The 13,658-nt window shown below is 37.5% G+C and overlaps 1 protein-coding gene across 3 annotated transcripts in view; it reads left to right on the top strand.

Moving 5' to 3' along the window:
* LOC131439510 (supervillin) overlaps positions 1–13,658 on the top strand; it is a 645,906-nt gene that overhangs the window by 203,052 nt on the left and 429,196 nt on the right. Inside the window, exon 1 of one of the 3 annotated variants that reach the window (XM_058610621.1) lies at positions 10,382–11,464. The exons of the other annotated variants lie outside the window; for them this stretch is intronic. The gene's annotated coding sequence lies outside the window, so the exon portion shown is untranslated. Of the gene's footprint in view, positions 1–10,381; positions 11,465–13,658 lie in introns of those variants that run through there. 3 annotated transcript variants of the gene reach the window in all.

Here is a 13,658-nt window from a genome sequence, read left to right on the forward strand (position 1 = left end):
CTACAAATGAGTAGGGTAACAGTTTTATCATTTTGTTTACCGACATGGAAAAGTTTGACCGTATACCGGAATGATGTAGTGTAAGTGTATTGGATCCGGCATACAACTATTGAATGATAGACATTGAACACGTGGAGGAACAGTAAACTTATCTTATCTGATGGTAGGATGGGGATGTTTTGACGTTTAGAATAAAATATTGTATTTTCCTTCATCACGAGTACTGTTAAATAATTTGCAAAATTAACGTATTCAATGTATATGGAATCACAACATAACAAGTCATAACAAATTGTGATATTTGTTGATCTCGTTAGTAGATGAGTTAATATGGATTTAATGACGTTATCGACGTTATAATCTGGTCATATTACACCCATTAATTATTTAATGAGTCAGTTCTCATGTTAAATCAATCGAAACAATCAATTGACGTATCATGTTACCGCATCTTCACACAGCAACCTCAAATGTTGATTCGTCTCATCGTGTGTGAACAAAACGGCCAGGGTAGGATCACTGTATGCCAACGGTAAACTCACGTCATCTTGTTTTTTTTTGCTATCAACTGTGACACGAGTATAGTTAGGAATATGTAAAAACAAAACACGTTATGAGTGAGCACATTTGCAACCCGTTGCGGGTGTATGAGCTATTACACAGTACACATATAGGTAGTTAATTGTATCAACTGCAAAAAAAAAATGTAGCAACAGTGTTATAATGGGTAAGGAACGTTGGAAAGAGACAGAAAACAGATGGAACAAAATATGCGATTATGAGCAAATATGGCTCTATCCGTCTCAGGTTTCAAACCGGCCGCCTCTGTCCGTTACCCTTAATGTACATCAGACTCTACGTTAACAGAGTCGTCGTCGTAGTCGTTACTGGCCGTATGACCTAGCTATAATATGTATGTCATCGTCAGTCAGTCAGAAAGTCAGACAGACAGACGAATTGATTGTACGGCTGCAGCGTTGATATTCGGTGTTAGGACATGGAGAATTTTCTGAATACTCATTTATGAAACAGTTCGAGCGACAACCGTATATGAAATACAGAACTTTGTTACTACACTTACATTTCTAAACCCTGTATTTAGCTGTGTATTGCCTTCTACCAAGGAAATCTAATTTTTGTTCCATATTTTGCATGTTTATCTTATGATGGAATGTAACTTTTTTAAATATCAACCATTTATTATGTTACGCAGAGAAATGTGATGACTAATTATTCAGTGATCGTTAATTCAAACTGCTTGCCAAACATTATATTGCTATTCGAATTATACATAATGTGAATTTCGGCTTTTTCCTTTACGATGAAATTGATAATGAAAGGAAAACTCTTAAAATTTTTCCAAAAAAAAATAATTATAAAACGTTGTTCGAATATTTTTATTATGCAAAACATTTAAATTTATTGTTTTGAACAATAGCTCTAAGAATATCGCAAAAATATATTTTTTTAATCCGTCAAACCCTACCCCCTCCAATATAAGTGTTTTGAAATAAGCATTAGCTTTACGTCTGCTTTGTGGATTATGTTGATCCACGATGTGGCATTAGCAGTCCAACACGCCCTGCTAATGCATTGATGAGTCGAAGACGAGACGTAAAAAGAAGATTTTCAGATTCATTCATGATCCTGAGAATGGCATTTCCAGGAAAAGGCTGAAAGCGAAAATTGGATAAGTGTGGCTTTGTTTGGAAAACTCGTTCAAATATTTCTGAATGCAAAAGCCGGATAACAACATTGAGAGCAAAAACCGGATGGGGAAAGTCGGCAGCATTGGGCCAGTCTATGCCTTGGGCCACTCATGTTTTATCGAAAAGTATTTAAGTAATTTTAGTGACCTCCATCTAAATTTAATCAAAAACATTCCCATTTTCGCGATGACAGTGTAAATTTTTGGCATAATGATTTGTTATCATTGAATTGAATGTAAGTTTTTTTTCAATTCTGCAGAGTGTTGCTAAAATATTTTGATAAATAAATATATGTGATGCATGGTTGGCTTGTTTATTACGGGAAACCTGATCTATGCTGCGTTCCCACCGCGGCAGTTGGTAAAATCTTTGAATGCAGAAACAGGATAAAAACATTCATTTTAGAAGAATTGGCTAAGTTTTTTTTGCATTCAAAGTTTTTTGTCCGGTTCTTGAAAAAAAATTCTTGCTTTACAAATTCTGAGCCCGGTTTTTGCTCTCGAAGTTTTTATTCAGTTTTTGTATTAAAAAAATACTTCGGATTTTTAAGCAAAGTTGCACCTATCCGAATTTTGAATTTTGTCATTAATTTTTGCTCTGTATAATATTTTCAGTTACATAATCCTTTCAGTGAGTCTACCCTTTCGGTAAAACGATCCATTTGGCAAAACGGCTTTAAATGAAATGCCCTTCGGCTGAATGACTTTTGGCATAAAATTTGGCATTGTTACAGAAAGATTCTCCATCTGGTAAATGATTTTGCTTTTTTGCATAAAGCATTATTGCGCTTTTTCACAAGAGATTTCGGTATAATATATTGGATTTGATACAATTAAGACAACCAGAACTGCAACTTATCAGACTTCCACCGAAACATAACTTTGGTTTGGTTTTTGGTAAGTTGCACAATTGTTATAGTTGTGTCAATATTTTTGCGAAAATTTGATAACTTGACAAATTGTTTTAGGTAACTCTTTTATTCTTGACTAAAAACAATGAGAATAAGCAGAACTGTCAAATTTAAAGTGGAGTGTAACCAGAAGGAAATCAGTTGCCACCAATACATCTTGAAAAAGTTTCTGTTTGGATCGGTTATCGGGTCTCACTTCTTCAACGAAAGGTACAGTCAATTGAAATTTTGCTACAACAGGACGGGACCACATGCAACACTGCACGTGAAACCATGCACCAACTAATTTGCAATGGATTGATAACTGCTTGATCTCACGTTTTGACGAAGTTTTATCGTGTTATTTAGCCCTATGTTGTTGGGGTAAATAAAAGTAATGTATCATTTCAAAAGTAAATGGTATAAATTGATTCCTCAATCAACCCGATTTAACGAAATTTCATGCATTTTTTAATGTTTTTTGCATTTTCAATGTAAAATAACATTTTTTACCTTTCTCATATAGAAACGTATGCAATCACTGTGAAAACCGACTTTTCAACCGAGGCCCCGGAGGGCTGAATGTCATATACCATTCGACTCAGTTCGACGAACTGAGAAAATGTCTGTGTGTGTGTTCGTCCATGTGTGTGTGTATATGTATGTATGTATGTATGTAACAAAAATATGCACTCACTTTTCTCGGAGATGGCTGAACCGATTTTCACAGACTAAAGTTTAAATGAAAGATGTCATGGTCGCATAGCCTGCTATTGAATTTTATCCCGATCCGACTTCTGGTTCCGGAAATATAGGATGATATGCACCAAAAATGGAGAAAATATGCACTCACTTTTGGCTTAACTGATTTTAATAAACTAAGATTCAAATAAAAGATATTATGGTCCCATAGCCTGCTATTTAATTTCATTTGGATTTGACTTCCGGTTCCGGAGTTACATGGTAATATGTGAAAATTAGAGAAAAAGTGTCCTTCAATTTTCTCTGAAACAGCTCAACAGATTTTCACAAACTAATACCGTTTTCGTTTTTGAACATACACGCGGGCGACTCTGACTCCGAGTAAAACGAACACGTGGTACGCGCCCTAAACAACAACTCATATAAAAATGAAAAAATAAACAAACTCGCATGGATGCGTGGTGCGACCCGAGAAAATTTTCATAGCGAAACTACGCGATTTGAGTCCGATCTAGAGCGACCGCAGGTTGCTAAAACAAACTCATCAAATGTTGTTTTGGCGACTCTAGTTCACCTCTCGGGCTGCTCTGATCAATAAACGAAAACGGTATAAGATTCAAATGAAAAGTCTTATAGTTTTCTAGAAATTTCTAGAACATTTTATCCAGATCCTAGGACATTTTATTCCGGTTCCGGAATATTGAAAAATTACCAATTATAGTAGTATTTTTTCACAAACGATGATCAAAAACAGGTACAAATCCCAAAAAACTGTCCGATTAATTCTTCTAATTTACAGAGCTTGTTAGTTTTTGGGCATAAAAGCTTAATTCGGCACTGCTGGTCCCCTCATTTCCTGTTCCGGAAGCACCAAAAGTGGTGCAGAAAAACTCCAAAAATAGAACTTACTTCGATTTCGCTACAATACTTAAACCGATTTTCACAAATCTTGATTTAAATTAATGCTCATATTATATTGAAAGCTATTGTGTAATTTCATCCGGATCCGGTTCCGCAGTTACAGGGCGATGAGTGTCAAAGTTTACATATCGCCATATAGAATGACAATATGTACCACACCGAAAGACGAAGAAAACACAAAACAAACGTTGCATGCTTTGTTCTATTTCGTACACACTATGAAGAAATCGAAACGGTTACGGATGTCTGCTACTAGTGTGTGATATTGGTAAAAGACGGTGCTGCGGTTGATAAAAATTATAACTATTTTATAATCAGTACGACCGAAAGAATAAACGAATGTCATTGAATTCAAATTAATTTGAAAAAAATATGAAATTTTCACATCCAGTAATGCAGTAATACCGTCCCGGTGGTGTAATGATGTTAATAATAATAATAATAATAATAATAAAAGTAATAATTTTACTACGTGTTTTATGCTGCTGATTCATGCTGTTTAGCTTGACTTACATATGCAGAAGGAACAGAAATGCAGGTTCGCTTCGTTTGTTAGATTTCGTTTAGTTGGTTTAATCGAAATAGAGCAATTTCAGGTCATATTTGTTGCTGGCAAACAAACCATCGATTAGGCTGCTTTTGTCCAAGATTTTCGAAATTTTTTTATAGTTGTAGCTTAGTGTTTATGTTAAGGGTAGTTACGAGGATTTTCCTCTTTCAGTACAACATGGAGTCCATTCGCTTTATCCCATCCCAAAACATCTTTGCTTTATTGACAAGATGCTAAATCCAACCAAAATAGCGATGGAGTGTCATGACAGCGTAGGAATGGTAACAATCGTTTTGCCAAGCATTTTTCACAGTGTTTTTCCTTGTTCATCGTTTCGGTAGTGATGAAGCTTTGGCTTGCTCGACCACAGCTGCATATTGTTTGCCAAACCGAATATGGTTTGGGACGCTTGATATTTTTCTTCCTTCTTGAACGCTCCTCTACGCCGTTCCGTTGCGTGGCAGTTTAAAAAGACATTCCGGGAAGTTGCTTAAAGTCTTCCAGCACAGAAGTTTCTTCGTCCATTATCACGCAGGAAAATTTTGTCAAATATTCACGATACAACTTGTGAGCCCGGGTTTTAGCCGTCACATTCTGTTTCTCGGCTCGGTACAGTTTTCACTTTTAACGAGTTCATCTCTTGCCGGTGTTTGGAAATAACACATGGATCGATAAGTCCCGAGACTAAAGCAGAGATGGCGCTCGTAGTAAACCAGTAACCACGTCTTTCTAGAGTACTAACCTTTGCTTGAAACGGGTCAAAATTTTGAGTCGATCCGACCAGAAACAGCTGAGTTATCGAGGTTGGAGTAAAGTCGTTTTGTAGTTTGTTTAAAAAATATAAAAAAAACCGAGTTTCGTGTTCTGATAAAACATTGTTTTTTAATGGGTAAAAAAACCGTGCAAGCGAAACAATGGATTGAAAAATGTTATCCGGACTCTTGTCCATCAAAAGCAACGATTTGTCGGTGGTTCGCCGAGTTTAAACGTGGTCGTACCGACACAAATGACGCGGAACGCTCGGGTAGACCTGTGGAAGCCGTTACACCGGAAAATGTGAGTGAAGTGACAAAAATTATAATGAAAGATCGTAAAGTGAAGCTCCGTGAGATTGCTGAGATGACACAGATATCATATGGAAGTGTATTTACTATCCTTCATGAAAAATTGAGCATGAAAAAGGTAAAAACCAAGTCGGTGCCGCGATTGCTTTCGATGGAACAAAAACAGCAACGCCACAAGTCGATGAAAACAATGGCGAAATTGAACGAATTGGGCTTTGATCTGCTTTCCCACCCCCCATACTCGCAAGATTTAGCCCCCAGTGACTACTGGCTCTTTGCTGATCTTAAAAAAAATGCTCCAGGGAAAAAGATTTGGCTCAAATGAGGAGGTCATCGCTGAAACTGAAGCTTATTTTGAAGCGAAAGATAAATTTTTTTATAAACATGGTATTGAAAAATTGGAAAAACGTTGGAACCATTGTATCACCCTGAAAGGTGATTATGTTGACGAATAAAAAAAAATTTGCAAAAAAATGTTGTTTCCATTGTTAGTCTCGGGACTTATTGATACATGTGTTATGCACGAAAGTTTAAGACCTTGTTTTTGTTTTTCTAGCCACAGTACATACCGAAATATCTGGTCTCCTCTACAATATTTGCTTCACCATTACTTTCTTCTGGAGGTTTCTGAAATCCGTTTTTTGTTCTGCTCCCAGACTTTCCTGGCTATTGTCAAACATGTATCGAAAGATTTAAGAACGTTATAGGCATGGCTGGCAGGAAAAACAAGCTTTTTTGCAAGTTCTCTTACTGATACATCCGGATATTCATTGCAACCGCACACAATTACTTCTCGCACTTGCTCTTCTATCGACGCCATCTTCGATCTAAAGCTTGTAATAAAGAGCGATTTTTCAAGAGGGGTACTGGCGTTCTACGTAAAATTGTCCCATATCATAGGGTTTTTCCTATGTATATGTGACAATTAGACTTGAAGCGGCAGTAGAGGATTTGATTTTCAAAAAAAAATCGATAGAACGATCAATATAATTGAATGTTTGAACAGTTTCACTTTTTCTGTACCATTTAATTCCACTATTTCACTGTCACGTTATTACACTTTCACAAAGTCACTCTACTTTAATGAAGCATAACAAACGTTACAATACAGATACGCGTATTTCGGAATGTTACTTACATCCTTCTTCAGTGTATCGGTTTTATAAGTTTGTTTGAAAGAATGCTGTAATGCTGCTCCTTTTATACGAAATGTCTTATTGTCAACGGGTAAAAACGGGAAGAAACAGGTAGTAACAGACGGGTAAAACGGTAGTTTGATTGTCAGCGGAGGGCAACAAACTGGAGAAGTGGGATATTAAGGGATTAAGTATTACCTGAATCTATTTGTATCTTATGTGTCGGTAATAGCTTGAATAGCCAGGAGGGCTTATTTCCTTGGTCACGATTCAATAAAGAAATGGAGTTATTTTTGAAGATTTCTAAACTTTCAGCTGTGTCTAATTTCCATGGGTTGGAAATTTGTCTTATGATTTTTATGTCGTTGGTAGTGAGTTCATGATCTTCAGAAAAGGCATGTTCAGCTACTTTTAACTTGAAATGATGTGGTAACGAAAAAACTCCCGTCTCATGAAGTTTCGTGAAGGAGTAGTTACACAATAAATGGCAACTAATTTTTTTTTTCATAAATACGTTTATTTCTTAAGGCAGTTTACATAAGTTTTTCTTCGCCGTAGCATCACTTTTACATAATATTCTTATCCTAATTTAATTCTAGCATAGTCACAACGTTTTGCATTTATTAAAACATATTCTCTTATTACTTAAATATCATCTTAGGTAACTCGTCATTAATTATGAAATCTACTCGGAAATATTATTTAAACCAAACGATTAACTTCTATAAATTATAAAATAAGCTGTTATTTTCAGACATTTTGTTAATAATTTCATAAACTGTTTCGAGTTTGTTTGTATCATTACATTATTTTTATTCTAATTTAGCTATTGGTTGAACTCATGGACGCAGCTGGGATCAGAACTAAGTCTTGAAAGGGGCCTTTATTAAATTGAGACTCCAGTTTTCTTTATGAAATGATAAATAAGTTTCATGTATGAAAGGTCACGACAAGCAAGAATGTCTCGAACTGGGATATTGGATAGTCTACCTTGGGTACGCAAAGAATTTATTAGTTGAGATCTGACATCACGATACTCCACGCATGTCCAAACGACATGATCAATATCTCGATAACCTTCGCCACAAGCACAATGATTAGTCTCGGAGAGCCGAATTCGAAGGAGATGTGCATCTAACGTGTAGTGATTGGACATGAGTCTGGACATCACACGAATGAAATCTCTACTCACATCCAGTCCCCTGAACCATGCCTTTGTCGATATTTTCGGAATAATTGAGTGCATCCACCGACCCAGATCATCTTTATCCCAAGAAGCTTGCCAGCTGGCAAGTGTTCTTTGGCGAGACGAGCTATAGAATTCGTTGAAAGCAATTGGTCTCTCATAAATTTCACCCTCAATAGCACCACGTTTGGCTAAAATATCGGCTCTTTCATTTCCAGGAATGGAGCAATGAGCCGGGACCCAGACTATAGTGATTAGATAATTATTGTTCAATATGTCGTTCAGGCACTGTTTTATTTTGCCCAGGAAAAACGGTTCAGTCTTGCCAGTCATGTTTGAGCGAATGGCTTCAATTGCACTCAGACTATCTGTGAAGAGGAAATAATGGTTTGGAATTAATGTGACGATTACACTCAAACTATAATGAACTGCTGCTAGCTCTGCTATATAAACAGATGCAGGTTCTTGAAGCCTAAATGAGGCCGAAACATTATTGTTGAACATACCAAACCCAGTAGCCTCTTCAATTCGTGATCCGTCCGTGTAAAATATTTTCTCAGAGTCAATATGCCTGAACTTACTTGTAAATATTTTTGGGATTTCCATCGAGCGTAGGTGTTCCGGGATTCCACGTACTTCGCGCTGCATGGATGTGTCGAAAAATAAAGTTGAGTCAGGGACATTTAGGAGGCTGACACGGATAGGAATATATCTTGAAGGGTTGATTTCCTGTGACATATGGTTAAAATATACTGTCATGAATTTTGTTTGAGATCGAAGCTCGACTAGTCGTTCGAAATTATTAATTACCATGGGATTCAGCACCTCACATCTTATTAGCAGGCGTGATGAAAGCTCCCAAAATCGATCTTTTAATGGAAGAACTCCCGCCAGAACTTCAAGACTCATTGTATGTGTCGAATGCATGCACCCTAAAGCAATTCGCAAACAACGATACTGAATTCGCTCCAGTTTGATAATATGAGAGTTTGCAGCGGAACGAAAGCAAACGCATCCATATTCCATCACTGAAAGTATCGTTGTCTGATACAATTTTATTAGATCTTCCGGATGAGCACCCCACCAAGATCCTGTTATTGTTCGAAGAAAATTTACTCTTTGTTGGCATTTTGTTATCAGAAACCTAATGTGTCCTCCCCACGTGCATTTGGAATCGAACCACACCCCGAGGTATTTAAAAGTTAAAACCTGTTGGATCATTCTTCCCATCATATGGAGCTGAAGCTGCGCGGGATCATGCTTTCTTGAAAAGACGACTAACTCTGTTTTCTCCGCAGAGAATTCGATACCAAGATGAACAGCCCAATCGGACAAGTTATCTAAGGTATCTTGCAATGGTTTATGCAGATCAATAGCTTTGGGTCCAGTAACTGAAACCACGCCATCATCTGCCAATTGTCTTAGTGTACATGGGGTTACTAGACAGCTGTCAATGTCATTCACGTAAAAATTATAGAGGAGCGGACTGAGGCATGAGCCTTGCGGGAGACCCATGTAACTATTTCTGAGTGTTGCCAAATCGCCTAAATGGCAACTAATGGATGGAGAGAAAATTTAAGGAACATGCCATCAAGATAATTTTTTACTATAATGATTCTTCAATCGTCTCAACTTGCTCCGTTCTACATAAGAGCGAAATCGGATCAATTCTATAAAATTTACTAAATATAATCTCGGGCTCTCCTTATGCGAAGTATTGTGTTTTAGATTTCTATCATCAATATTCGAATAGTTCAATAAAGCTCAACATGAAAAGCATGAATATAATTTGAACATTTCAATAAAATGTTCGACACTTCAACATATGAAATCAATCATTTTGCAGTTGGTCCGCACTTGCATTGGATAGGATAGGGAAATGAAGGATTCCTTTCCCAAAGGCCCCCTGGTTCCGTCGAAGTCCCACCAACAACAAACGAATTCCAATATCTTTTGAACAACGCTTCGCGCAAACTGACACTCAAAGGCAGCGCTAGACTAAACGCATCATATTTCATTCTTACAGAAGCGCAACTCCAGCCGAGACGGCAGTCTGTTCCAAGTCTTTACCACCTGCGCTGTATTCCGCTATCAGCATATACAATCAGAAGAAATACACTGAGAGCCGTCACACGTAAATACGTACGTTCCCGCGGTGTGCGGGGCATCCGTGAATCGCGGGCAAGTAATTTTGTCTCGCTTCTAGAATGCCGCCACCGCCTAGCCGTTTCGAGACAGTATTTCAGTCGCACTCGCGATATGGCCTCTGGCTCAACAGACGGTGTATTCTGGCTCCGCGGCATTCAATCGCGTGTACTATCAACTTGTTTTATAATTTTTTTTCGTGTATCCCTGATGGGAATTCAATGCGTATAAAAAGTGTACCTCGCGAAACAAGTTCCTTCGTCTTCGGTCCCGGTTCTGCTCGTTCTTTATTTTGGCAGCTGTGTCCCATATCTGAAATTCACGCGGAGATCACTCGTACGTACGGGGGTCATAAATCATTACCGCCCTTTTTGATGAGGAGAACATTTTTGCTGCGCCTCACTCGCTGATTGGAACCGATCACGCAAACACGCCGCACACCGGTCCAGTGGCTCTAATCGGACCTCATTATCGCACTTGTTTACTTTGGAATGAGCAACGCGAATCACATCTGCCAAAAATGTGTCCGGAGACTATCAGCGACTCCTTGTGTTGGCAGGTTGGTAGAGCTCCGCCGAAGTCATCAACAGCTGAATATATTGAGCACAATTCAAGTGCGCAGTTTAATGCGACGAAGGTAATTGAAGTGTCACTGCAGTCGTGCTATTTTGGACAGGAGCAAAGTGCATCGGTTTTCAGTTACTGCTGCTGCTGCTGGTGTTGTTCTGACTTGATCACCGGATGACCTCCGACGTTCGCGAATATTGACTACCAGTTTGTTTGTGTTTTTATAATCGCAATCATCGAAGTAATTACAATCCCTAAAATCACGAAACTTGCTGCCGCCGCACCGAAGGATGCAAATCACGATCGCTTCGATGATCGAGAACACCAAACCCTAATCTTAGGGAATGAAGATCGTGTTCGAAAAGATAGAAAATTGTAGCAAATTATGTTCGTTAGTGTAGCCGACCAGGGTGTTTTTTTTTTCAATTTATCGCAATAAGAATGATCATAGTGCGATCGGCTGAGTGCAATCTGTGATTTTCAGTACGCGGAATAATTCGTTGCAGTCATCAATTTGCAAGCGTTATGATATGTTTGTGTAACTCGAGCTTTGCTGGGCGATTCAATAGGAATAGTGTTTAGTATTGAAAAAGTGGTAAGTTTATTCTTAAGTTGAAATCTAATTGTGGTAAATTGTAGTGTTCGTCAGTTATACGTTGTTTGGTGAAAATTAATCCAACTTAAAAAATATGTATAAATTAGATTCGGTAGAATGAAACAAAGTGCTTTTTTCCAATATTACGAGACATTTGTGAACCACAAAAAACTCTTCTTCCTCTTACTGCGAACCATCGAGGGACATTTTTACACAACTCAATTTTAGAAAAAAAAATACACATCGAGTTATTCTTCATGGTTTCAAAGAAATTCACGAACTTTTCCCTCAATAGGACCCATCAAACGGTTTTCGTTTTTTGGCTTTTCATAAAAGCCCAGTATTTTACTTATGTGGCTTGATCAAGTGCAGAATCCGTTCCCGGAGATATTCGTATTTATGAACCTCTGGGTTTTCGTTTTCTTAGTGATAAAAAACCTTAGCCCCCAGGCCGCAGCTGTAAATTTTCTGCCTGATTATATATTATGGATATACTTTATTATTCATAATAAGCTCTCATTGCACTTGGTTAACAGCAAAATCACTGCACTGTACTGTGGGTAGTATCAAACTGTTTACTTAATTCATGATTGAAAACACCTGGGTAGCTTCTGATGGACCTCACGACCATTCTTCCTCTAGGGCGACTATTTTAAGTGAGGGGTGGAAAACTATTGAGCTATAAGGGTCTAACGAATAAAAAAAATAATTTTTGCGATTTTGTTTATCGTTCAACAAAATAAATTCAAATGTTTTGCATAATACAAAGCATTCGAACAAAATTTTGTATTTTTTTCGTGGAAAACTATTGAGCTACAAGTCGGTGAAGAAGTATTTCTCAGGACGCTTCTTAAAAATCATGATTTGCTGTGTCCACTGTATCTCAGCGCAGATTTATGAGAAGTCAACAAATCAATTTTACAACAAATTCCTCGTGCTAGGATTATTTATTGCTTTAATGAACGAGTATGTGTCGCGTATTCAATACTTAGCAAAGTCCTGGCATTACATTCCTTTTGTGGAATTTGGCCTTTCTGTTTCAACAGACTTCGCAGCCGATTCTTAGTGTACAGAATCATCGCATGGCTAGTACTATGGATCCTACTGGCACCTTTAAGAATCCTTCCAGGTCGGGGCTCGAACATACGACAACTGGCTTGTAAGACCAGCATCCTATGCTTTGAACCACCAACCCGGGCCGTTATTCAATACTTACTCTGATGAATTTGATTCCAATTTATCTCGTAACACCATTAAAACTCGTTTTCTCCGAATCTTTTCCCGCTAGTTTTATTAAGATAATTAGACGATATCAATAGTTGTTAGTTAGCTTTGTAGTTTAAATAAGGGTAATTTAAGATTTCGTTATATATCATTTGGACAAATGTTATCTGTTGATACAAAAGATGAGAAGATTTTATGCCTGCTGGAGAAGGAAAATAAATATCTCAGCTCCAGCGGGCTTTTCCCTTGCTCCTAAATAAATAAATAAATTTTTTGAATAAAAATCAAAGCAGCATAGTTACAGTTGATGTTTTTCTAAACTCCAACGCTTGATTTTTTATTTTTTTTTTAATTTTTGGTGGTTGTTTAAAGTATGGCTTTTGGCGAAATGACCCTGATCTATTTCTTTTTCTCCAATGCAAACGAATGACGCAATCGCTCGAACAGTTCACAGCGCCGATTGATTTAATACTTAACCAATTTTGGTTGAGCGCTTTACGTAGCTTTTTCAAAATATGGGCGGTCCTAACGGCCACAAAACCAGCAATAACCAGAATTTTGATGTCGATTAATTCATTTCGGATTTGCATATTTCAGTGAAAGAAACTATCAAAATGCTGTACGGAATACGTTTCCGGCTTTCAGAAGGGCCAAATTGTGGAGTTCTCTACGATATTGAAAACGTTTCGAACATTTTTCTCGAACACGAAGCAGCTTAATGCTAGCATTATTTGCGAATTTCACAATAAGAAAAGAGCACAAAGCAACCAAACTATTCTAAATTTTTTTTTAATTTTATTTTATTTTGGAGGAGGAAAAAGCCCGATGGAGATGAAATTTGGCAATCTCTCTCTCCAGCAGGCATAAAACCTCCTCATCATTTGTATCATGTACCTTAATACTTAAAAAGTAGAGATGTAATTCAGAAACAATTTTTTTACGGTGTTGCGAGATAGGTGAAAATCGAACA

This window comes from Malaya genurostris, chromosome 3 (genome assembly GCF_030247185.1).
Source record: "Malaya genurostris strain Urasoe2022 chromosome 3, Malgen_1.1, whole genome shotgun sequence".
Classification (NCBI taxonomy): Eukaryota; Metazoa; Arthropoda; class Insecta; order Diptera; family Culicidae; genus Malaya; species Malaya genurostris.